At 35.2% G+C, this 27,600-nt stretch overlaps 1 long non-coding RNA gene across 2 annotated transcripts in view; it reads right to left on the reverse strand.

The window, feature by feature from the left end:
• Positions 1–27,600, reverse strand: part of LOC132529039 (uncharacterized) — a 140,828-nt gene that overhangs the window by 17,475 nt on the left and 95,753 nt on the right. For both annotated transcript variants that reach the window (XR_009543359.1, XR_009543360.1), the window contains exon 2: positions 10,701–10,813. This is a non-coding gene — a long non-coding RNA (uncharacterized LOC132529039). The remainder of the gene's footprint in view (positions 1–10,700; positions 10,814–27,600) is intronic.

Here is a 27,600-nt window from a genome sequence, read left to right on the forward strand (position 1 = left end):
ATACTATGGAAGTTTAATCATTGCAGGAAAAATTAATAAAGAAGTCATCTTCTGCATAAAAATTACCGTGTAACACACAAAAAGACCGCTTCAAAGTTGCCAATTGCAAAGAGATTATTTAAGAACTGAGATACAGAGAATAACAATGACAACATATTTTTTAAGTTTAGTGTCTGGTAAAGAGAAGGCCACGTTTTAATTCAGACATGTCCGATTCCAAAACGCATGCACTTTAATCTATATCCTTGTTAGATCTTAGCATTACATAACCTATTTTCAGTAATGAAAGATTGTTGCTTTCTTACTTGAAGCATAAAAAATACATTGGCCCTAATCTAAAAATAATGTGCAACAACTATTTCAGATGAACTAATATATTACTTCAAGATATTGTCTTGTCATGAAAGGTTTTGAAACAAATATTAGAAAAAAAAACCCCAAAACTCCAGTTGAAATGTATAAGAACTGAGTTATGCTGCCATCTAGTGGTCATTTGGTTGCTGACATTCCTTGAGTACCAAAATAAATAAATAAAAAAATCAAGGGAATTAAAGATTTGTATATGTGCAAAAGGTAGGCTAATAAAGCTAATAAATAGGCCAATGTAGATTTATATAGTTAATTCCATACAAGTTGAGATGAGGGTAAAAATATAAAATAATCATGAAATAAAAATATTAGTGAAAAATTTTATTATTCTAAAAATTTTCTTCTTAAAAGCAGAAACTGCATTAGTTTACATAGAAACTTAAGTCCTTCAGTAGAGTTTCCACACATTTCATTTTATGGATTCTAGGGTTGTTTTTTTTTTGTCTTATTACTTAAAGTACATATTCTTTATAACTTACATGTAGTCTCAGTTTAGAGAGATTATATTTTAGGGAGACATATCTTTCCACCTAAGCTGGAAGTGAGAATAAGAGATAAAGACAGTTGGATAAAGAGAGGTGATCTCAAGAATGTCACGGGCAGAGGAGGAAGCAGCATGGAAAGTGGAGAACAAAGATTTGTTCTTAAGGTCAATTGTGCTCAGTGTTTTAAGGAGCTCAATAATGCTGGGGAAACTTTAAGAAAACATTCAATGGTAACCAAGTAGCGGAGGTCTCAAAGCATTTTACACAGTTTGGCATATTACACAAAATAAATATACAGGGTTTTAATTCCAAACAATCATATCTGGAAAAACTCTAGGAATATTAGATATTGATTCTCATTTATGTGTGTCTCTTAGATGAAGATAAAGGTCTATAGGCTTAAAGACTTGAGAGTAAAGAGTACTAAGGACAGAGAAAAAAAGATTCTACATTCTAAAATGCATTCATTTACTTGTTCAGAGAGTTGAAATCACTTAGATAACATATGAGATGCTAAACCATGTGTTAGGTAGTGTTACATACTAAATTCTCCCAGCTCTTAAAAAATTTATAATTAAATGACAGAGAAACACACCTATAAATGATTGAGTATGCTAAACGTGGAGCACATAAACAGAAGACAACTTTTTTTTTTCTCTTATCATTGTGCACACACACACTCTGCTGCATCTCTCTTCCCAATTTATTGGGGACATTTTTGGCAAATCATGACTCTCTGCTAATATGGGGGTATTAGAATAGCTTCATTGTTGGGTTTAAAAGTTTACCTCAAGATATAAACTAATCGAGGTTAAAACCTTACTATCTCATTGATTCCAGCAGTGGAGCAAAGATAAATTGAAAAATTGAGTCTGTCATCAGACAAGATAGATGTGTTTGAATAAATAAATCTTTGTACAATAAAATTCTACAAAATATATATTAAAAGGAAAACAACAGAATGGGAGAATTATGTCACCAATATTACTGTGAAGAGCTTATTTTTATTTATTTATTTATTTTTGGCTGTGTTGGGTCTTCGTTGCTGCATGCAGGCGTTCTCTAGTTGCGGCGAGCGGGGGCTACTCCATTGTGGTGCATGGGCTTCTCATTGCGGTGGCTTCTCTTGTTGCGGAGCATGGGCTCTAGGCGCACAGGCTTCAGTAGTTGTGGCACACAGGCTCAATAGTTGTGGCTCACAGACTCCAGAACGCAGGCTCAGTAGTGGTGGTGCACGGGCTTAGCTGCTTCATGGCATGTGGGATCTTCCCGGACCAGGGCTCGAACCCGTGTCCCCTGCATTGGCAGGAGGATTCTTAACCACTGTGCCACCAGGGAAGTCCCTGTGAAGAGCTTATTAACAAAATTATTAAAATTGGTAGAACTGTGTAATAAACAGGTCTAGATGCTCCTCCCAGAAGCGAGCAAAGACGTGGCCAGCTGGTACTCAGGGCCGCCAGGAGCCGTGGTCTGGCCTGGAGAGAGCCTTGGACCCATAAGGAGTCAGAGTCCACACATCCCAGTTACCTAATGAGCCCACATCTGTCCCTTCACATGTAAAATACATATAATTATACCTGCTTTGCAGGATTCTTACAAGGATAAATTAGAGGGCCTGTCACTATTGTGAGCATTCAAGAAATGGGATTATTATTATCATCAGAGGGTAAAAATGCACACCATTACTGGCAATTAAAGAAATGAAAATTATGACAATTTAAAGGTAACATGACATATCCATTGAAGTAGCAAAAAGATGTCCAAATTCAGAAAAGGACTTGAACAAGAATATTCATAGCAGATCCATCCACAATTTCTAAATCCTGGAATGAGCCCAGGTGACCATCAGTGGATAAACAAATTGTGACACATTCACACAGTGGAACATTTCCCAGCAACAAAAAGAATGACTCGCTGATACGTGCAAGAATGTGGATGAAGAGCAAAATCATCATGCAGAGTGAAAGAAGCCTTACCCAAACGATTTCCTACTGGATGATTCCATTTTTATGGAATTCTGAAACTCTAGAAAAAACTGATCTGTGGTAGAAAAAATCAAAATAGTGGTTGCTTTTGGAGGTGTGGGTCAGGGATTGACTAGGAGGGGGCATGAGGGAATTTTCTGGACTATGGGAATGTTCTGTATCATGACATGGTACAGCAATTTTTTTAAATTAAACACTTCCAGCTAATTCTACATACAGGGATTGCAAGAAAACATAAATAAAAAGAAACATTTGGAGAAGAGGGATTGGCCACCACTCTACTGAATAGACCTCTGAGGTCCAGTACAGTAGCCACAACCAAACATGTCTGCTGAGCATTAGAATGTGGCTTGTCCGATGTGATATGAGTGCAAAATACATGCTGGATTTTGTACAAAAGTAAGATATCTCTGCAATATCATTTGTAAAGATTACAGTTTGAAATATATCCATATACAGTTTGAAATATACAGTTTGAAATATAACTGACTTCATTTTAAGATTCCTGGAATGAGTGGATAAAGTCAGTATTAAGAAAAGATACAAAATGGTTTACAGGTTCAATGTAATCTCTATCAAAATGCCATTTTTTTACAGAAATAGAAGAAAACAATCTTAAAATTCATAAGAAACTACAGAAGACCCTGAATAGCCAAATCAGTTTTGAACAAGAAGAATAAAGCTGAATAAAACTTCCACGTTTCAAAATATGTTACAAAGCCACAGTAATCAAAACAGTATGGTACTAGCATAAAAGTAGACATATAAGCCAATGGAATAGGATAGAAAGACCAGAGATAAACCCATGTATATATGGCCAACTAATCTTTGACAAGGGTGCTAAGAATACACAACAGGGAAAAGATAGTTCCTTCAATGAAAGGTGCTGGGAAAACTGGATATACACATGCAAAAGAATAAAATTGGACCCTTATCTTACAACATACACAAAATTGCCTCAAAATATATTAAATATTTAAATGTAAATCATGAAACAATGAAATTCAAGAAGAAAACTGGGAAAAAGCTTCTTGACGTTGGTCTTGGCAATGATTTCTTAGATATGACACCAAAAGCTGAGGTAACAAAAGCAAGTATAGACAAAAGGGATTACATCAAACAAAAAAAGCTTCTGCACAGCAAAGAAAACAAAGCAAAAAGGTGACCTACAGAATGGAAGAAAATAGTTGTAAACTGTACACCTGATAAAGGGCTAATATCCAAAATATATAAGAAACTCTTAGAACTTAGTAACAAAAAATAAATACTCTGATTTAAAAATGGGCAAGGAACTGAATAGACATTTCTCCAAAGAAGACATACAAATGGTCAACAGTTACATGAAATAATGCTCAACATCACCAATCATCAGAGAACTGCAAATCAAAACCACAATGAAATATCACCTCACACAGGCTAGGATGGCTATCATGAACACACACACACACACGCACACACACACACACACACACAATAACAAATGTTGGTGAGGATGTGGAGAAAAGAGAACACTTATGCACTGTTGGTGGGAATGTAAAATGGTACAGCCACTATGGAAAGCAGTACAGAAGTTCCTCAAAAAATTGAAAATAGAACTACCATATGATCCAGGAATCCCACTTTTGGGTATGTACAATGGAATTGAAATCAGGATCTCAAAGAGATATCTACACTCCCATGTTCATTGCAGGTTAGTCCCAACAGCCACATGGAAGCAAACTAAATGCCCATCAATAGATAAGTGGATAAAGAAAATGTGTTATATACATGCAATGGAGTATCACTCAGTCTTAAAAAAGAAGCTGTATGACAACAGGAAGAAACTTAAAGGACATTACACTAAGTAAAAGAAGCCATGATTCTTCCTCCATGATTCCATTTATATGAGGTATCTAAAACAGTCAGACTCAGAATAGTGATTGCCAAGGGCTGGCAGGAGGGGAAATGGGGAGTTGTAGTTCAACAGATGTAAAACGTTCCAGTTGTGTACAATAAATAAATCCTAGAGATCTACCGGACAGCACAGTGCCTACAATTAACAGTACTATATTATAAATCTAAATATTTGCTAAAAGAGTAGATCTATGTTAATAGTCTTATCACAAAATATAATAACATATAAATAAATACAATAATAGTAATAATAGTAAAAGTGGGCAGGCAGAAACTTGGAAGGGATGGATATGTTTATTGCAAAGATAGTGGTGATGATTTCATGAATGTATAAGTTATCCCTAAATCATGACGTTGAATACATTAAATACAGACAGCTTTTTGTGTATCAATTTATACCTCAGTAAAGTGGCTAATAAAAAGATAAAAGAAAAAAATATATATATAAGTCATTTAAAGGAAAAAAAGAAAATGTTGACTTTTGCAAAAGAAAAAGCAAGAAACAATATTTCACTCTTGAGTTATATAAGTTTCACTATAAATGAAGTCAGCCTTCAGTACCTTAATATAATCAGAAGAAAAATGTTGTATTTAAAGTCAATTGATTTCAGAATAAAACTTCCACAAGAAGGATAAAGGCAAAGTATTACTGAATCTCAGGCAAGTCTTTATTTATAAATACAATTTCTCAAATATGTTTTCATCCAATTTGGTCACAGCTTCTGGGAAGTTATTTGGTGACATATGTCTGTGCTTGCAAAGCTACTGGAAAAGTGGAAACAGAGCTGCTTTTTCTAAAGCTGCTAAAATGATATAGACACACAGGAGAAAGGAACCAATTATTTACTTTCTCTAAAGGTTAAACTACCAATCTGGAGATAATAACAAGTTTTGTGGGTATTGGTAACATTTTTCATCATATGTTTCCATGCATGATTTATCCTCCCTATTTTCCTTCAATAAGGTGAATTGCTTTTCTGATGAGGGGTCATTAGGTAACACTTGCACAGGTTATAATAAAATGTCTAATGATTAGAACTAATGAGCCAGCTGAATACAGTCAATATAAGCAGACATTATTAGCTGAAAAGAGAAAATGGCTTGAATATCTAGATGCCTTTTATGTTACCTATAGCATCATGAAAATCTGCTTAAAATGCAAAACAGATCCATTTGACAGAGTTTGGTTTTAGGTTTAGACGAGAGGAAATGCCTGCCCGTTCACTTCCCAGAAGGTGTACTGGACATCAGTCAGCTCAGATCAGGGACTTGGTTGGTTTGGGGCAAGATGATAGATATTATTTGGAGATTGATTTTAGAAGGATACATTCTTCTTAAGAGAAGGGACCAAATTATATTCACCTTTCTTTTCTTCATGTATATACTTACACATCCTTTGTCATTCACATATATTTATTTTTACATAAATTAATATAAAACGCCTGGATAACTCACTTGATACAGTAAGGGCTTTTGGAATAACTAACAATCATTATTATTCTGAGAGATTTAACATGGAAGAAGAAGTTTGGTGTGAATTATTAGTATGATCATTTTTATTGTGAGAATTATTATACTATGTAGCTTTTTGTGGTGGGCATCTTTTTAAATTTATAACCACTTAGCCTTTGATCCTCTGACCCTATCTGGAGAATTCCTTACTTTAAAAATATTGGTAGAGGGGAAATAAATACCCTCCTTCTATAGAAACTAAAAATGCTAGCTACTCCTTATCTAACCTCTCCCCACCACTGACATTGACTCAGTAGCTTGTAAACAAGCAATTCCCTTTCTTAGCTAGTGAGGATAGTAGTAAATTATGAAAGGTGACATTTATGGAAACAGAAGTGTCCAATGCTTGAAGAAATGTTCTTCAACATACCAGTTCTGCAGAGTGGTTTTATGCATTGTCCCTGGTGATTAATTCAAAAATTGGTTCTTTGGTCTTTCCAATGATTCCTTTTTTTTTTTTTTTTGCGGTACGCGGGCCTCTCACTGTTGTGGCCTCTCCCGTTGCGGAGCACAGGCTCCGGACGCGCAGGCTCAGCGGCCATGGCTCACGAGCCTAGCCGCTCCTCGGCATGTGGGATCTTCCCGGACCGGCGCACGAACCCGTGTCCCCTGTATCGGCAGGCGGACTCTCAACCACTGCGCCACCAGGGAAGCCCCCAATGATTCTTTTAATAAAGTTATTTTCTTCCTTTTTAGATAGAGCCAGTTTCTGTTAATTGAATAAAAACCCTGATCTGTTCCATTGCATAATTCCATTTCACTGTGACTTCCCTTCCTTTGGAATTTGTAGAGAATATGACCTATATGTGTCTTTATTTCTCTATTTAATCATAAACTGCTTGATCATGGGGCTCTTATGTTATATATTCTTTGTATCATTCATAGTATTTAGCAAAATGCCATCTTTCAGATGCTTGAATGAAATTGAGGTTACATAGAAAAAGCATAGACTTGAGAAATACTCAAAATGAACACTACTCTGCTAAAATCTTACCTTGCCTAAGCCACAGTATATGCCTGGGTCACAGATTCTTCACATATAAAAACAGTCAGATAAGGTTTATGGTTCTAGAAATCTATGTCTATATTATATGTCTTAGCTTGTTCTGTTCAGTAGCTCTCGAAGTTAAGGACCCTTTAATAACTTCAGGAGCAGGTATGCCTAAAATAGATGCACAGCCCAAATTTAATTCATGTTTCTTTGTTGTTTTTCTGCCTGTAAACTGAGGATTGACTACACATGTGCCAAAATAACCTCAGCTTAGGGGAAGAGAGTTAATTAGACTGTTGTCACCTCCCTTTATTATCTGGGTCCCTCCAGATTTTCCTGAGACTGAGAAGCTCAACAATTATAGCAGCTTAGTATCCTCTGGATCTTACTTTCCTATAATTATTTATGTCTCCAATCCCCAGTTGCCACTCCCCAGCTGCTTCTTTGTTCTTCTTTCTGCTTGGGGACAAAATGGGTGACAGGCATATCCAGACTTCCCCTCTTGGTATATCAGCATCTATCACTAATGAATAGTGTCACTCTTTCTTGCTAAGCCTGCATACGTTTGGCAAATATTCAGAACAACACTCCAGGACGTCAGTACTAATCAGGGCTGGCACAGTTTGGTGCAGACACTTATATTAACTCTCTCACTACTCACTTCAATGCCTTTGGGGCTTGCTTTCTTGAACAACAGAGGCTGGGAGCCCACAAGCTGCATTTTCCAAACATCCTTTTAATTGGGGTTCAGGCATGGGAATTAGGTTCTGCTAAGCAGATGGGCCTGCATGAAATGTGGATGAGGAAATAAACAGCATGAAGTAGCTGTTGCATGTGGGTCTCCCGTGGCAGCTGTGGTAGAGTTTCCTGTTCCTACTGTAGGGGCAATGGCATGTTTTTCCATTGGAATAGCCTCATGGTATGATTGGGCATTTTTCCTGGATATGTTGTCCTTCATGTATCTCTCCCAGAAATGAAGTGCCCAGACTGAAAGGCCATCCTAACAATTCTGTTATGTGATTTCCACTAACCACTGCCTTAGTGAATAAACCAGCTAGATTAATTTCAATTGTCTGACACTAAGAACTATGACCTATACAAAGTTGAAATGTACTTTTTATCTCTGTCAATTAATAATGTGTTTGTAAGAGAACACCCAACAAACAGTGGTTTAAACATGGGGCTTATTTTGCACATGGTGCTCAAGGATGTCAACCAGAAACTATCTTCAGCATGTAATTTTCTACTGCATTGTTGTAAGATGCATCCCTATTTAGTCTGCACACCAGGTAGGAGGGAAGGGTGGATCAAAGCTTTCTTCTAACATTCTTTCATTTGAGAAACGATGTCATACCCAGGGACTACTGTTGACATTTCAGTGGCTAGAACTGTGTGACATGCCCTCCCTAAAGCATAGAGGCTGGTATTTCATTATCCTATTTTTATAAGAGACAGGCAAGGAAGTGGAGATCAGAAATTGTGTTGAGGGAGACATATTACAGTGTTTGCCACACCATCATTGCTTTAGTTGCTGTTGTCATCTAAGACTCCTCTGATAAGCTCTTACCAAAGCCTCCTCACATATTTAGATGAAATAGTTATCAACTGGATGAAATTAAACATACCAAAAGGCTCATCTGTTCAAAAGTGACTTCCCCCAAATCTTGTCATCAAATGTAAATTTTCTACTTCTGGAGTCACATATTTGGATTACGATATTTGCCAACCAGAGAACATATGCTAGACTGCCTATGTATTATTCAGTGATAGCAACTCAAAAACCCATCACCACTCATTATCTTGTTACTACAGACAAGATTATTAAATGGACAGGGATATTTTCATGCAAAACAGAGCAGAATGGAAGCTTTATGAGAAAGGTAGGCCTGAGTAGACCATAAGGCAGCATGAGCAATTGGATAACAGGGATGACAAAGTAAACTAAAGAGGAAAACAAGTACAACTAAGCTTCTCCTACACAGATCTGATGAGACTGACATCTTTCTGTTCATTTCTTCTACCTGAAATCCGTAGGAGCAGCACTTCACTTCCATATAATCATACTAAGACGTAACCAGTTACCGGCTACTCCAATTATGAAGGACCAAAGTCCCACATCCTAAACCTTTTTGCTATGTCTTAATATTCTTGAGGCCTGGCTTAAGTTTATGTTCAATATTCCAATTCTATAATTCTGTGGTATTTGCTGCTTATTTAAAGATATGAATTAAAAATGTAGACCTACAGACCCCTGCATTTAATTTCTACAGAAATTTTTGTTTTGACTTCCATAAAATATTAAAATTTAGTAGAGAAATATTGATTTCAAGTTTCATTTTTTAAAAGATTTATAATTTACTCGGACCAAATTGGATGATTTGTACTTAATGTTTATTCATATAAATCAACATGTAATCACCCTCCTCACTTAGCAATGACAAAATAAATAATAAAATTGGTATCTACCAACTTAATCATTGCTAGAACCAATTTTTAATTTGAATTTGTTTTTTTTCTTAGTCATTCATGCACAATTAATCATTCTTGAATTGCTCAGTCCTAAAAAGGTTTGACAAATGTTGCACATAGAAACAGGTTTGTTTTCCAAATTGCATTTTCTGCACTACTCTTTTTCATTACTCAGAATATTTGCATAAAAATAGTATCAAATTAAACAAGTTGCCAATTTCATTTTAGTGGATCTGAAATGCTCTTGAAATTATTACAAGTCAACAAAATGTAAACTTGCTTGCTTTAGCATATACATATTGAACAGCCAACACGTCCAACTTTCTTCCCAGTGATACCTCTGTTAAATTATGCTTTATTCTACTACTCCATAAAAGAACCATAAAATATTGCTTAAAAACTACCTCAACTAACTTTTAAGTTAGTTTCTGCAAGTGCAAAACAGAAGCATTTGATTTCATGAAGCTTAAAGTGAACTTCTAGTACATTTAGGCCACTCCATCTCTCTGAGCATCACTGTGCAAAATCATTTTCAGGTTAAGTATAAGCTTTGCAAAGAGTAGTCACCTGAAAACATAATAAGAATGTAACCAAGATTGTTTTTATAGCTTCCATTTTAAAATTTCTTCAGTCCTATAATTTTTCATTTGGTTTTCTATATAGCAGCCATTAACGCTTCAGGATTGTCTCTGAACGATGCTCATTTATTCTTGTTAATATGTTATCATTCTATTTCTTTATCCATTTTCATCCACCAAATATTCAGGCTAATGGAGACTGAAATGTGTTGGGAAGCTATTTTTCTCAATTTGCTTATGAGGTAGATTTTACTTTTGAAAGTATTACCATTTTTCCCATTTTACTATCATTCTTATTAAAATAGTTACCGATATTGTAGTAAAAATGACAGACTGCTTAACTTTAGGATTTTTAATGGAGAAATAAAAATTTAGTCACATTATATTCTCGAAGTTTCGACTTCTAAGTTCAACTTACATTTTTTCCCTCTCCATTGTCATCATTGCAGCTTTAGTCACCTAATGCCTGGGTTTTGCAGCCTCCTTTCTGCTTCTTTTAAAACCTCCAATTTCTCTCCTCTCCAATAGGATCTGCACAAAATTTACAAAATTATCTTATTAAAAACAGTTCTATTACTCTGACTAAAATCTATAAAAACCCTACTTATTTCCTGCCATATCTATTGTAAAATAATAGTTTCCGTGGTTTTTATCCACCTCTCTGTATTTTCCCTGCTAAGGTATAGGTCTGATATGGATGTGCTGGTGATTCCTTAATTTTTTAAAACTCATCTGTTATTTTTTATTTTCATTTTTCAAGGTCAGAAACATTATATCACAAAGTTATCTTGATTATGAAAATATTTTCAATTCCTTACCCTTTCATTTATTCCTTTCACAGGTAACGATTTCTCCAAGTATTTCTGACTTCAGGTAACAAACACTGCTTTTCTACTTTTTTCAGATTTATTAAGATATAATTGACAAATAACATTGTATAAGTTCAAGGTGCACAATGTGATGATGATACATGTATATATTGTGAATGTTTACCACAGTGAGGTTAGTTAACACATCCTTAACCTCACGTAATTACCATTTTGTGTTGTTGTCCTCATGGTGAGAACATTAAAGTTTTATTCTCATAGCAACTTTCAAGTATACAGGGTTGTTAACTAAAGCCACCATGCTGAACCTTAGATCCTGGAACTTACTCATCTTATAATGGAAAGTTTGTAAACTTTGACCAACATCTCCCCATTCTCCCCCACCTTCAGTCCCTGGCAACCACCATTCTAACTTCATGTCCATGAGTTCAATGTTTTTAGATTCCACATATATGTGAGATCACACAGGATTTGGCTTTCTCTATTTGACTTAATTCACTGAACATAATGCCCTCAAGACCATCTGTGTTGTCACAAATAGCAGATTTACTTCTTTGTTATGGCTGAATAATGATAATAATAATAAGGATGAATTTAGGTAGATAGATAGATAGATGTCACATTTTCTTTCATCCTTTGACAGACACTTAAGTTGTTTCCATGTCTTGGCTATTGTGAATAATGCTGCAATGAACATTGGAATGCAGATATCTCTTTGAGACAGTGATTTCATTTCCTTTGACTACATACTTAGAAGTAGGATTACTGGATCATATGGTAGTTCTAGTCTTAGTTTTTTGAGGAACCTCCATACTGTTTTCCATAGTGGCTGCCCCAGTTCACATTCCCACCAACAGTGCACGAGGGTTCCCTTTTCTCCACATCCTCACCAACACTGGTTATTTGTTGTCTTTTTGATAATTGTCATTTAACAGGTGTGAGGTGATACTTCATCGTGGTTTTGATTTGTGTTTCCCTGATGATTAGTGATGTTGAACATCTTTTCAAGTACTTCTTGGCCATTTATATGTTTTCTTTGAAGAAATGTATATTCAGGTCTTCTGACAATTTTTAAATCAAATTGTTCACATTTTTGCTGTTGAGTTGTAAGAGTTTCGTTTATATTTTGGATATTAACTCTTTATCAGACATATGGTTTGCAAAAATTTTCTCCCATTCCACTGGTTGCCTTTTCATTTTGTTGATTTCTTTGTGTGTGTGTGTGTGTGTGTGTGTGTGTGTGTGTGTGCCAAAACTTGTTATTTTGATGTAGTCTCACTTGTTGAATTTTGCTTTTGTTGCTTTTGTTGATATAGTCAAAACATCATTGCCAAGACAAATGTCGAGGAGCTTTTTTCAATGTTTGCTTCCAGGAGTTTTACAGGTTCAAGTCTTACATTTAAGTCTTTAATCCATTTGGAGTTAATTTTTATGAATGCTGTAAGATAAGGGTCCAATTTCATTCTTTTGCATGTGAATATCCAATTTTTCTAACACCATTATTGAAGCGGCTGTCCTCTCCCTACTGAGTATTCTTGGCTCCTTGTCAAATATTAGGTGAACATATATGTGCGGATTTATTTTGGGACTCTCAGTCCCGTTCCATTGGTTTATGTGTCCGGGAGCATATTTTGACCCTGGATGTGGTGGTACAGGTGCGTGTGGCAGCTCTCAGTCCAGGTGTCAAGATGTCAGCTCACAGCACTAGGATCCACAGCATTGACATGCATGGTCCTTTGTGAGCACTGTGAGTCACCCCACAGTGGCTACTATGGCTGTTGGACTCTCAGCTGCACCTCATAATCTAGCAGCTACAGACCAGAGCAGGCAGGGGTAGTGGCCAGAACCAGTGCTATGCACATATTTGGCTGCAGAGCCAGCTCCAGATGCCTTTGTAGTGGCAGAGGCCTGTAGCAGACAAACACGAAGTAGTGGGGGTCAAGGTCAACTGCAGGTGTTCTTAGAGGTCCATCAATGGATGAATGGATAAAGAAAATGTGAGATATATATATATATATATACATAAATTCTGCCATAATTTTATTATTATGAGTATTATTCAGTCATTTTGGTGTACAGCGTAATGTCAGAATACAGAAAAACATCATCCTAATCTTTGATATTTCAATATGCCATATGCTTTATTTACAAGAATACAATGTTACATTAAGAGTGTGAACTCTGGAGCCTGACAAGTTATGATAAAATCCTTTATCTGTTATTTATTAGTAGTAGTATCACCCTGGGCAGGTGACCTCATCCCTTGGTATTTCAGTCCTCTCAACAGTAAAACGGGGTCAGCAACATTGCCTACTTAAAGTGTTGTATCAGATACATGCAAAGCCTATAGAACAGTGACTTGTATACATATGTGCTATACAAAAGGTAAGCTATTACTATTTTTATTATCATCATCATCATCATCAGTGGGTATATATTTTCTTGTCTTGTGTGATGACTCCATAGCATTTGAAAAGAACGATTCAGTACTTCCTTCCCCTGCCTTGGTGATTAAGGAAGCACATGTTTTTGTGAAGGCCGCTGAGCCATCGCAGAGGGAGAGCTGCTACAGAGTATCTCCTGGACCTGTGGTGTACTGTGTGCATGAAAAATAAACATGTTCTTTTATGTTACTAAGATCTGGAAGTTGATCTTACTATATCATAACTTGGCGTTTCTGACTAATAAATGTTGGCAAGTCAATATACCTTGTTAAAAATTGGCTACAGTCTTCACCAATTTCTAGCTATGTGGTCTTGGAAACTTCTCCATTGCCTCAATTTTGATCTATAGAAAATAAGTGAGACTATTATTTATTGTAAAGGATTATTGTGAGAGTAAGGAAATATAAACTTTATAAATTGCCTCACATGTATTAACCCCTCAGTAATTAGTATTACTATTTTAAAATTTGTAATTAAAAAACCCCAAATATATTAGGGGAACTTTTGATAACTGGTTAATATTGAGAGTCTAGCTAAAACTTTTTTAGACATACTATCTTATCTGTAGCTGGTGGGAGTTGGTGGGGCTGTAAAGTGGAATAGTTTCTATGGAGGAAAATTAGACAATATTTTTTCAGAATTAAAAATGATCATACCTGCTAACCCAGCATTTCCACTTGTGGGTATTTGTTCTCCACATAAACACAAATATGTGTGAAAATGCCTAGGTACATAGATATTCATTGAAATATTATTTGTGATAGCAAAAGAAGGAAAAATAAACCTAGCTAGTTAGCGATAAGGAATTGGTTAAGTAAAGAATAATAAATTCATACTCTGAAATACTATCAGGCAATTTTTAAAATGAAGTGATCCATAATATGGAAAGATCTCTAAGATATACTGTTTGGTAAAAAGTGTAAGATGTGGAGAAGGTTTAATGTGTTTCTACTCATGTAAACAGAAGATGTATATGCATAGAACGTCTAGGGAGAACGGAAGGATGAACAAACAACTGGTAACACTATCTTTGGGAAAAGGAGTTAATGTTTTGGGAGAAATAGTTGAATGAAAGATGTATTTTTCATTGTATTTCTTAAATAGTTTTTTTTTCACTTTTACAATGCAAATAATATAAAGTAGACAAAAGGAAAGATGATGCACCAGGCATACTTTTGTCATTATACTGTCACTAAAGGGTTGTTTATGGGTAAATGAATTGAGTGACATTGAAATGAGTTTTTTTATACACTTGAGTGTTACTTTTATATACAGAAAAAGCAATTTAGAAAAATTATTTTTAAGACTAAATATTAAAATATATTTCCCTCTTGCTTTAAGCTTATTTTACAAATTTTTAATTCTATTCATAAGTTTATCAGATTTTGATAATTATTTCTAAGGAGGATTTAAATAATGTGTACTCCTGTTTCTAAATTTAATCATGCATCCTTGAACTTTAAGCAGTCTTCTATTATTATATTAGATTTCTTTTTCAAATACTTGTTTTCTATGATAAAAATATTTCTAAGTATTTAAAACATTCTTATAAGTCTAATAGATTAAACATATCACTATTTAAAAATTAGTAAGGCTTCAGCTTAAAGACACTAATCTAAATCAATTACTCAATTATACATTTTTAAATTGTCTTTTAAAAGACTGTCACTCTAATAGCCAAACTGTCTTAAACAGTATAAGGCAAGAATGCTAATGATTGTATGAGATAGAATCTTGAGTAAGGTGGGTATTGATTTTACACGTGCAGAGCAGTTAAGAAACTTGACTAAGTTAATATAACTAAATAATAGCAAAATAGGATCGAGGTTTGTCTGATTCCAATTTCCTATAACCTTCACACTACGTTACCTGCTTTACCACATGCTAGAGACTAGCAAAAAAGAATTTTATTAACTCATGTATTTAAAAGTTCAAGAAGTAGGGCTAGCTTCTAGTGTAGTTGGATATTGGGGCTCAAAAGATAACTTCATTATCCAGTTTTACCCTCATACTCTTGCAGCTTTGCTTTTTCGTGTGTTAGCTCCATTTTTAGCTGCAGAAACAAGTCTTATATTTACCTACCATCTAATCAAATGCTGGTATTTCATTTTTCTGAAATTCTCCAGCAAAGACCTCATCATATCCTATTTCTCCATTTTTACAATAGCTGCATCCCTGAAATATAACAACTAGCCAGGGAAATAAGATATACTGATTCCCTTAGCTAAAGCAAGACCAACCTTAATGTGAGGTTCTATTTTAACAAATCATGCGGATCAAGAGTGACAAATAGGTGAGGCAAATGTGAGGAGAAAATCTGTTATTGTTAAAGGAAATTCTGAAGTGAATCCTGCCCTTTCTGCATCTACTAGGCTTGTTATTTGAAGACTTTTTAGAATTCCAGAATCACCTATTAAAGTTGAAATGTCTACTTTTAACTTAATTAACCAATACCTTTAGTGTGATCTGGGGGAAGGAGGGGAGAGTGGCCTATATTTTGGCAACACAAGCTTTCCAGAGTAAATGGCCACTGATTGGCAGATAGCCGGTATGAAGAATCATAGTGAGAATTGTACCAAGAGTAGATAGAGAGTATTGGACAAAAGATGCAATAAAAAGTGACACTTCCCTTAGCGGTTATCAGAGCCCCAGTTAAGCTGCTAGGTATTTGTTCAAGGCTAGGAGACTTAGACACTAATAAGAGGAAGTTGTTACACCAGTGTAAGAGGAATTGGACCATGTGGCATGTTGTTAAGATAGACAGTAAGGACAGGGTTCTTAGTACCAGAATTCTATGAGGCAATGACTAAGACTTGGCTGGACACCAATACAGGAGTCATGGCTAGAGTAGTGAGAGCAGATTCCATAACAAGCAAGAACATTTGCTTTTAATTTAAGTTTCTTCTGCCTAAGGTCAGAATTAGTTCTGATAAAAATGGCTCCTGGAAACTGGCCTCAGACTTGAAAAAATAAACTTTGGAGAAGTGGGACCTGAAAGCTTCCAATCAAGGCACCATGTGTCCTCAGGATTCTTCTCTAGGTCCCTTCATTTAGAACACAGCTTGCCTTCATTTTCCCAAATATTATGTCTTATATTTTTTGTCCCGGGGATTTTTTCCAGCTTTATTGAAATAAAATTGGCAAAAAGAAAATAATAATAACATTGTATAAGTTTAAGATGTATAATATGATTACTTGATATATTGTGAAATGATAAGGTTAGTTGACACATCCATCACTTGATATAGTTACAATTTTTGTGTGTGTGGTGAGAATATTTGATTTACTCTCTTAGCAAATGTCAAGTATACAATACAGTATTGTTAATGATAGTTACCATGATGTACATTAAAGCCTCAGAACTTATTCATCTTACACCTGAAAGTTTGTACTTTTTGACCAACATCGCCCCATTTCTCTCACCCCTGGCCCCTGGCAACCACTAACCTACTCTCTGTTTCTGTGATTTCGGCTTTTTTAGGTTCCACATATGTGAGATCATACAATATTGGTCTTGTTCTGTCTGACTTATTTCACTTAACCTAATGCCCTGAAAAAAATTCATCCATGCTGTCACAAACGGCAGGATTTCCTTCTTTTTCATGAATGAATAATATTCCATTAGATATATTTAATATATATAAATATTTTTGCACATATTTGTTTATAACTAGTAAGATCATCTTCTGTTAAATTAAGGCACCATTTATATATACATATATGATGTGCACACAAAGAAGCAAAGGGAGGGACTTCCGTGGTGATGCAGTGGTTAAGACTCCAAGTTCCCAATGCAGGAAGCCCTAGTTCGATCCTTAGTCAGGGAACTAGATCCCACATGCGTGCCATAACTAAAGAGCCAGCACTAAGGAACCCGTGAGCTGTAACTAAGGAGACTGCCTGACACAACTAAGACCCAGTGCAACCAAATAAATAAATAAGTGAAATATTCAAAAAACCCAAAAACTAAGTAGCTGTAGAATTCACAAATTTTGCTCTTAAGAAACAGATTGTGACTTTCAATAATAAATATTTATTTAAGAAAAAGAGAAGCAAAGGGAGCTGAAGTGTACATTAGTATCTGGTAAGGGAGTTTATGTGGCAGCAACTTTACTAGAAAACTAGACTATACATGTTATTTTAGATGGAACTTTTTGTCTGTGATCTTTGGTAGAAAAAAGTCTCTTTAGGTTTCTTCACTATAAAAATGTTGCATTAGTTTAAAAAAGTAATATTCATATGTATTTTCTTTATCCATTCATTTGTCACTAGACAGGTTGTTTCCATGTCTTGGCTATTGTGAATAATACTGCAATGAACTTGGGGGTGTATATATCTTCTAGTTAGTGTTTTTTTTTGTTTTCTTTGAGTAAATACCTGCAAGTGGAATTGCTGGATCACATGCTAGTTCTATTTTTAATTTTTTTTAGGAACTGCCATACTGTTTTCCATAGTGGCTGAACCAATTTAAATTCTAACAGTGCACAAGGGTTGCTTTTTCTCCACATCCTTGCCAACACATGTTATCTCTTGGTTTTTTGATAATAGCCATTCTGACAGGTATGAGGTGGTATCCCAATGTGATTTTGATTTGCACTTCCCTGATGATTAATGATGTTAAGTATCTTTCATGTATTTCTTGCAGTTGTAAATCTTCTTTGGAAAAATGTCTATTCAAGTCCTTTGCCTGTCCTAAGGATTTAAATAATCAATTGAATGTATAGGTTTGTGTTAATGTGCTTTTGTGCAACTTACCTTTTTTAGGGATTAGTTTAGGCAACCATAGATCAAGGGAATAACACTGGTGTTAAGTAGTTAATTATCAGGATGTTAGAAACATTGATATATAACCTAAATACAAGGAAATCCTTGGTCATACACAAATTAGTTTAAAAGCAATTTAGATACCTATCCATTGCTGAAGGTAATGAGGCTAACTGTATTCTTTCTTTAAAAAAATTCTTGGTCAAATTTGCAGATAGAGCCTGGAGCATCTTATCATGGCAGAAAATAAGGAAATGACATAAGGGGGAAAAAAACCCCACAATGATAGTGACAGGATATATCAAAGGGTCACAGGAGCTAACTGAAAGAGCTCCTGATGGGCAAACTTGGAATAATTCAGATAACAAAGTAAAGAATACAGACATAAGACAAAGATGCAACTAGGTATAATGGAAAGAGTATTAGATTTGTAACTGGGCAGTACAGTTCTGGTCTTAAATGTGCCATTTCATAGAGCATAACTTCTTTACCTCTCAAAGACTAACTTTCATAGATGATTCACTTTAGAAGAGACCTTTTCCCATTGCTCTAGCTTCCATAAAATGGGTCTTTTTCCCTGAACACTCCTAGCCTCTTATCCTGTCCTTACTTCTTGTGGCAATGGAATGAGTTTCCTTGATGGTAGGTGGGAGTCATTAATTTATGATTCTTGATTGAATGGGGATAACCTAGAAATGGTTCTAAATGGGAGGTATTTGTTGTTCTATCCTTTCTTTTCTACTCTGGACCAACGTGAAACAGCTGAACAATGGCTGAAGCATTTGCTGTTTGGGCAACATGTTCTCTTGGGATTCAGTATTTTTCTATCTTCTTTACTGAGACTTTGTTTAAAGAGATCACCAGCACACTATATATAAACTTAAGATTCTGCCTTCTAATTTCTGAGAAAATTAGTTCTTCCAGTTTTATAGACTCTCTAGAAGAGTGGAGTGTGTGATTTGATTGTTCTACAACCAGCTAGGAAGTGAGTAGTCCCATTTGGGCTTCACACTATGTCCTCCATACTAGTTTTTATCAAACATATAGGAGATGTTTTGATTTACCTTCTGCCTTTGACTTAGTGCTCAATTGGTTCCAAACTTAGATGGGAAAAGGGAGGTGTTATTTGCTGAGACTCTCAAACCAACCTCAGCATTTCATAAAACCAAATAAAATAATTTATGCTCTGGTAGCTTGAAAATAATAAATCATCATATAAATGTAACTTGTTATCATAGTAAAATGGAAGCTTTTGAAACTAACAGCCATAAGTGTTGTACTTCTATGTAAAAAATATTGTTACAACTTCTATTACTACCCAAAATAATAATGAAATTCTCAGCTTGTTTAAAGTTCGTGGCAATCTTGCTTAGCTTTATAGAGTGGACTCTTACACATTCCTAATTGCCAATTATTTCCCTCTCTTTTTGCCCCTTACACGTTCAATATAAAACCATGCTTTTAATTAACTTCTGCTCAGTAAATAGGTATTAAGATGCACACTTTGTGCTTCAGAACCACAATTAAAGCTGTAGGGTTAGTTTTTGCAACGTTATTCTAATTAAAATACTTTTAGCTGTATTTGGCATGCATTAAAATGTCAAGTAATTGACAGCCCGTAAGTGAAAAATTGATCCAATTATCAAGCCAGCTAGAACTTTTTTCTTTTTTCAACTGCAAAGATTTATTATGGCCATTAGAATTACAGATGTTTATATGTTTGCTTTTAGTAATTGGAATTCATTTAACTTTGCCATGCCCTCGGTGTTGTTTCTGCTCTTCAGTGGGATATACGACTCTTCAATCTTTGAAGTGCACATTTAGAGAAAGCCTCCCAATTCTCTCTTCACATGGAGGAGATAATCATGCTTTCACTGGAGTTTAGGGAATAGATTTTTCTTTTCATGTCTCCAGATGGTCCTTTTAGTAATGAATCACAGAGGAACATAGTTTATCCTAAGATATGGCTTCTCTACAACATCTTATTTTTTAAATTAATGATATAAATCTTTAACAAATTACTTAATTTAAGATATGCAAATAGAGTAAAACAAAAGAAAATATAATAAATGTTAACTTCTAATTGCAACTATTTGGTTAGTCTCTCCTGCAAAGTAATAAAAATATTTAATCCTCTCAATAAAAGCCAGCCCCAAACCCTCCAAAATATCAATTCTATATAGGCTTGAAAGGTGTTTAATTTAGAATGATTATTAATAAAGCAGAAAAGAAAAAGATGGGGAGGATTAATATTTATTCATTTAGTTATATTGAGTTATTGGACTAGTACTGTGGGGAAGCAATACATATTATTTTTTAAGAATCTTCATCAGTAAATATTAGCCAACTAGGAAAAACGTCACTGCAGAGTATAGGTTGTAGGTATTAAATTTGTTTGTACCTGGATCTAATAACTGTAACTGGAATAAATATCAAACTGATTCATTTGTTATGGATGCCATAGACATATTATTCCACCGAGGGCATTTTAATAGATATATCTAAATCCTAAACAAGCCTTTCCTTACCCAAGACTTCATAATAACATGTGTCTCTTTAAAGTAAATGCAAAGTTCCCAGCTTAGTACTCAGTGTCTTTTATCACTAGACCCTGGTACCTCCACTAATTTCGCCATATTCCTGGAAATCCTGATCTAGGCCACCCAGAAACATCCAACACATCTTGATCAATAATCCCACTTCTTTGCTTTTTCCTTTCCTATTTTCTTATTTCCCAGTAGTCTTCACTCTACCTATACAAAAGTTCCAGGAAGACCAGGCTAAAACTTACTTTCACCAAGACCATACCTTCATGAACCTATCCCAGAAATAAAATTCTTCTAATTCTAAATTCTACAGTAGTCTTACAGTTTGTGCTTCATTATAAGAAAGGTATTTAGAGTCAGTTCTCATTTCATGGTAGTTACGTCCTGTAAAGTCACTGCAAATATGAATCATTGCTTCTTGGTGAAATAAAGGTGAATAAAGAGAGGTCTGGAAGCCTCTTGTCATTACAGTTTTCTTAACTGATCAATAGGTAATCTTGTTTTATGTGTGCTTCTATTTCAAGACATCTTATTTAATATACATTGTTGATTCATTAACATTGAGCTCCTGGAAAACAACCCTAAACCTCATGAGTGAATAAAGCATCTAACACCTATTTTTCATAAGGCACATCACAGCCTTCTTGGACTTAAGAACACTGGATAACACTTCAGCATTAGGCTTGGGGGTCATTTTAAACAGCAAAATCGCCAAGAAAAAGCACAAAAGTGTGAAAAATGTGGTGCTAAATAGAGCATGAAAAGAACACATTTTACAGTATGAAAGCTGAAATAAGATTTCAGGGAGAAACCTTATTTGACCTCAGCTGAGACCATGTGCATGGGGCAACTCAATTTTTTGCTACACTGAGCATGTGCATGTCCATGAATGGAATGACTGTGAAAACCCTAGAGTATTGATTTTAGGGTTGCAAATAAATTTAAATCGGCGAATTCATAATAATGGAATCATGGAATTCATAAATAATGAGGATCAACTGCATATTTCTTTACACCATCTTTTTTATTTTTTTTTTTGGTACGCGGGCCTCTTACTGCTGTGGCCTCTCTCGTTGCGGAGCACAGGCTCCGGACGCGCAGGCTCAGCGGCCATGGCTCACGGGCCTAGCTGCTCCGTGGCATGTGGGATCTTCCTGGACCAGGGCACGAACTCGTGTCCCCTGCATCGGCAGGCGGACTCTCAACCACTGCGGCACCAGGGAAGCCCTCTTACACCATCTTGTCTTCAGAATTACATCCTCCCCCCAATTCTGATGATCCATTGTAATACATTTAATGACACTTACTGAATGTGAAAATAAATGTTACTTTGACACAAATAGTATCATACATGGGATACTGCTATACAAATTAATTTGATTATGTAATCTCTGGCCTCACCTGGAAACATGGATTTAAAGTGCTCTGAGCAATTTTTTTTAAGAACTTTAAAAAGTAAATATAGGGGCTTCCCTGGTGGCGCAGTGGTTGAGAGTCCGCCTGCCGATGCAGGGGACACGGATTCGTGCCCCTGTCCGGGAAGATCCCACATGCCGCGAAGCGGCTGGGCCCGTGAGCCATGGTTGCTGAGCCTGCGCGTCCGGAGCCTGCGCTCTGCAACGGGAGAGGCCACAACAGTGAGAGGCCCGCGTACCGCAAAATAATAATAATAATAATAATAATAATAATTTATTATGCCACATTCAAATTTGGCAAAAATAAATAAAACAAAATAAAATGCTCTCTTGTATCCTGTTTCATTAATTCACCTATTTAGATTGTTCACCAAGAAGATTCATTGCTTCCCTTAGGTAATTAATATATAGTACAATCTAAGGACCCTAGTAGAATATCCCCCAACCTCCTGTATTATGCTGATATTAGCAATAGCTGGTTTGTTTTATAACAGGTATAAAAATGAAGCTGATTGCTTTTTAATTTCTTCTCTGTCCATTGGGAGGAGCCATTGCCCTTTAGGAATAGAAGAAAGCGCGGTTACATAGAAAGTTGTCTCTTTGTTTTTTATTTTCATCTGGTAACTGACCTTTGTGGCTCTGGATCAAATTTTACTCTAGGAAACATGGGTGTTTCAGTAATGTCTGTATTATTACTAATTCTATTCATAATAAACAACTCCACAAAGCAGGTCCTTTTCAGTGGAGGGTGCCTAACACAATGCATGCACAATTTAACAACTTTAGAAATAAAAGAGCTACGTTGATTTTAATGGGTTTGGCTTTGTTTTTTGTTTGTTCGCTTGTTTTGTTTTGTTTTAAAGAATAACAGAGTAAAATGTGTACTGGAAAACCGTACAACAAATTGGTCTTTAAGCTTTATGTAACTCTTTTTCAGCTTTCAGATACTTCTTCACCTCTAAATATTTAAGCATTAAATATGTTCTTCTCTAGAAGAGTTTTTTTTAAAAAACCTTTAAATATTTGCTTAGTTGCAAGGATTAAACTGCAAATACGAATTATTTGAGAATCAATCATATACTTAATGATTGTGCAAAATGTGAAAATACTAAATTTAGTTTGATGTACTGAAATACTGTACAATTAAAAATTGAGCATTGTATTTGATATGCTTGCTTAGGAATTGATCTTTTGATCTTTTTCTCGAAAACTATTTATTAAATGGAAAACGTGATGCAAAGGAGTAGGCAGTGGGGCTTAAAGCATGGACACTGAACAGAGCCAATACACAATACATTTTTTTAAATGAATTCAGCTTACAAACATCAAAATACTAAGACCCAAGTTCTTTCAGGAATTTAAAGGCAGAATAATTTATTAGGGATAGATATATACATTTGGGAATCAACAACACAGAAATCATATTGAAAGTCACTCAATTGAATGAGACCTCTAGTGAGAGCATTTAGATAAAGCACATGACAAGAAGACAGTCAATGATTGAAGCTTGGGACAGGCAAGGCTTAGAGGCTGAGCAGAGGCTGTGAAGGCGTGACCACTGAGAGAAGAAAACCAGGAATATGTGGTTTCCCAGAAGACAAGGTAATAGAGTATCTGATGAAGGATTTGATGGAAAGTAATATAAAAATCACAGTCCTGGTTTCTGGACTGGCATGGAAGGACCTTGGAAATCATCACTCCCATCCTCAAGACAAGAAAAAAGCTGATTGAAGTGAAAGTCTACAATTTTTCTTAGATCCAGAGAACGGAGGTCATAGGGCAAACAGCTGCTCTAAAATTGTAGACAGACGAGTGAATACCTAAACAGAAACCCTGGGGCATAAACCACTTCTAGAGCCAGTACTCGGGTAATAAAACAAACTGTAATTGACAATATTCAGGACTTTCCTGGTGGCGCAGTGGTTGAGAGTCCGCCTGCCGATGCAGTGGACACGGGTTCGTGCCGCGGTCCGGGAAGATCCCATATGTCGCAGAGCGGCTGGGCCCATGAGCCATGGCCGCTGAGCCTGCGTGTCCGGAGCCTGTGCTCCGCAACGGGAGAGGCCACACAGTGAAAAACTGTTTATAGCAATTCATGCCTTTACATCAGAATACTTTTTATTAATTGAAGTGTTCAAATTCATCATTTTTGTTTTGTACTTCATTATTTTTATTGGTCCTTTTCAGTTCCTAATAATAAATTTTAAAATAACAAAAAAAAAATCCTTTACAAATGTCCAAACAAGGAGTCTGCAATTCCTCATTATTGTATTGAAACTTTCAAAATAGTCTTTACAAATGGCAGTTGAAATTGAGTATTACCAACGCTTAACATGAGCCTAAAAATGTCTCTGGTCACTTCAATGCCAACTTCCTGAGAGAGGAAGTCAGGGTGGGAAGATGTAATGGTCTTAACCAATTGCAGTTAAAATATCCTACTTTTGCAAGTTTTACAATAATACTTGGTCATATGAATACATTGTTAGGAACCTTCCCATTGTCTTAGACAGTAACTGTTCAAGTAAGGAGCACAGTTAAGTTTTAAATTTACTTTCACTCAAGAGTGTTTAATTTACCCGATTCTGTCACCATTTCATTGTTTTTCCCATAGATTGTTTGTAGGTTCATAAAGCCTATGTAAAATCTTTCTACATGCTTACTTTAGAAGAACGTTATAGGAAAGAACTACCAGATTTAGCTCCATCTATTTCTTCCCCACCCCACCCCCAAGGAACTTTCCTATACAATTAGAAATTAAAACTTTTCAGTGGTTACAGGCTCTACTTCTATAGTGTAGGTGAAAGGTGATAAATGAAGGACAGAAAATTAGCTCTACTAACACTTACTGAACTCATATAGAAATAAACTTTATCATATGAAAGAATTATATTGTTGATGTTGAAGTAGCTGTTTGGAAACTAATGTCTCTAATAGCCATTTATGATCCACCTGGTCCTGTTTCTCTGTCTCTTTTTGCTCTCGCTCTCTCTTATTACATTTATCTATCTTTCCATCTCTCTCTCTAATATCTAAAATAGTTGGATTATTACTAAGGACTTTTTGAAGATGACAAATAATTATAGGAGGAGAGAACTCAATACATATATGCAGCTTATTATAAAAGTCTCTACAAGAAACTATTAAGAATGCAATTCTGATGTTATCCTTCAGTCCTTAACTAAAGGTTTAGTGTCAACTCTCAATGCAATGCTGGCACTCAATATGAATCTGAAATGTTGATGATAAATAATTTCAACTCAAACCCTCAAGTTCTTTGCTTTAACAAGGAATCGAAGCCATTCTCATCTATCTCCTTATAATTCTTGAAAAAGAGGTGTAGCCTTTTCTGTTCACATGTATATTAAAAAATGAAGACAAAAACAAATAGCTCACCATATTGAGCTCAATTTAGGTGTATAAACCAAACTAAAAATCTATGTAGCTCAGCAAAACCAAGAGGCATTGATGTTTGAACATTTTTATATAAAAAACTACCTCCTCTCTCTGGCCACCATTTCTAATTGGTTACTGATTGTTAATGATGATTTTTTAAAAAATAACACCTCTTCCATTTGCCTAGCCCCAAATATATTTCTCTGAAAGTTATCTGTATTTTTTCACAAAGATGTCTTTTTTTCCTATTTTAAATCTCTATTCCTTTGTATCCATTGTTTAAACTCCTGCCAAATTAATCTACCTAGACAATTATGATATCACTTTACAGGTAAAATATGTTCAATCATTTTCCATTTTCTATGAAGTAAATGCTAATTTCGTGATGCTGGAATTTTAGACTTTAACCTGTAATTATCATCAGATATGCTAATTTGTCCCTTGGTCAAAACATGTATGTCTAACGTTGATTTAGAAGACATCTATTTTGGTCTATCCCAAAATAATTCGCACATTTTTTTATAGCCAGACCCCAACTTTTATTTGGAGAGTAGCCACCTCTTCACTTCCCCACGGTATTTTACATATATGTGTCATGTATCACTTTTTGCATTCTACCATGCATTATGATTATTTTTCTGCCAGCTGTAGCACAGTGAAAATAGCACTTTTTGTGGTATTTGGCGAATTAAGGTGGAACAGCTTATTCCCACTGTTTATTGTGCAACCCTGGATAAGATGCTAAATTTCTCTGAACTTCAGTTTTTATGGTGATTAAGTGAACATGAGAAAATATTTAGTTCTAGAACTATAATAGAAATACTTCAGCAACATATGTACAAAATTTTTTATTCAATAATTGAATAACTATTTACTAAGTATTTATTATGTACAAAGCACTGAGCTAAGAATGACATTGTAACTAACACATAATGTGTTCTGTTCAAAGTTTGTAAAAGAGCACTCATTATGTTCCTAGTTAGAATGAAGCCTGGAAGAAAGGGTTCATAATTTATTTTATTCATCAAAACACTTATTACATTGCTCTTATCATATTCAATGATGTTTTTAATAAAACTTTAGGAGGAAATTAGAAATGAAATATTTAGAGTCAGCAAAGTTGCCATCTGGTTAACTGTACAGAAAGAAAGACAAGTACCAGATTTCCTTCTGTACTGTTTGCTTTAAAGAATTATTGATATGTAAGTATCACTAATAAAGAAAAATCTTTAGGGAATGGCTGTACACAGTGCCAAAATATCTTTAAGAAGTTGTCATTTTGCTCATGTAGTTGTTGTTTAGAAGAACTGAGTTTAATAGAAGAGTATATTATTTCAACAAATTTCATCAGTAGTATTTTCTTTCTGGGTCATGTTCCAATATGGCAACTGTATCATGTTCCAGTATGGCAACTTTAAATCTTATATCAATGTAACATTTCCCTAACCACTAGAGCTTTAAAAAAACATATTCATTAGACTTCTCATTTCTCTACCATTAAAAATGCTCACGGCAATAATTGTCAACAGCTCTGTGTTTGTCACAAAAAAAAAGCCTCGGAAGCGACTTTCATTCCCTGGAATCATTGCAAATAGACTTGGGGGGCGGGCAGGGAAGCACAGTTCTTGTAAATACAAAATGGTGTGTATTTGCAGAGCATTTTTGTAATGGATATGGTCATTTCCAAAGTATGAGGGTACTTTAGAGATAATAGATTATCTTTTTTCCAAAAGGTATGCTTTTAATCTTTTAGATATCTGGTACCCTAAGGGACAACCTTTTTAACATTTGCATTACTTATTTTACTGAATTATTTTAAAACAGGTACTTCAAAGTGTATTTTAATTATTAATATTTTTATTTCCCTTATTAACATTTTATTGAGAACAGATATTTACTATCTCTATGAAAGTATTTTTTCATAAAAGT

Source organism: Lagenorhynchus albirostris, chromosome 11 (assembly GCF_949774975.1).
Source record: "Lagenorhynchus albirostris chromosome 11, mLagAlb1.1, whole genome shotgun sequence".
Taxonomy (NCBI): Eukaryota; Metazoa; Chordata; class Mammalia; order Artiodactyla; family Delphinidae; genus Lagenorhynchus; species Lagenorhynchus albirostris.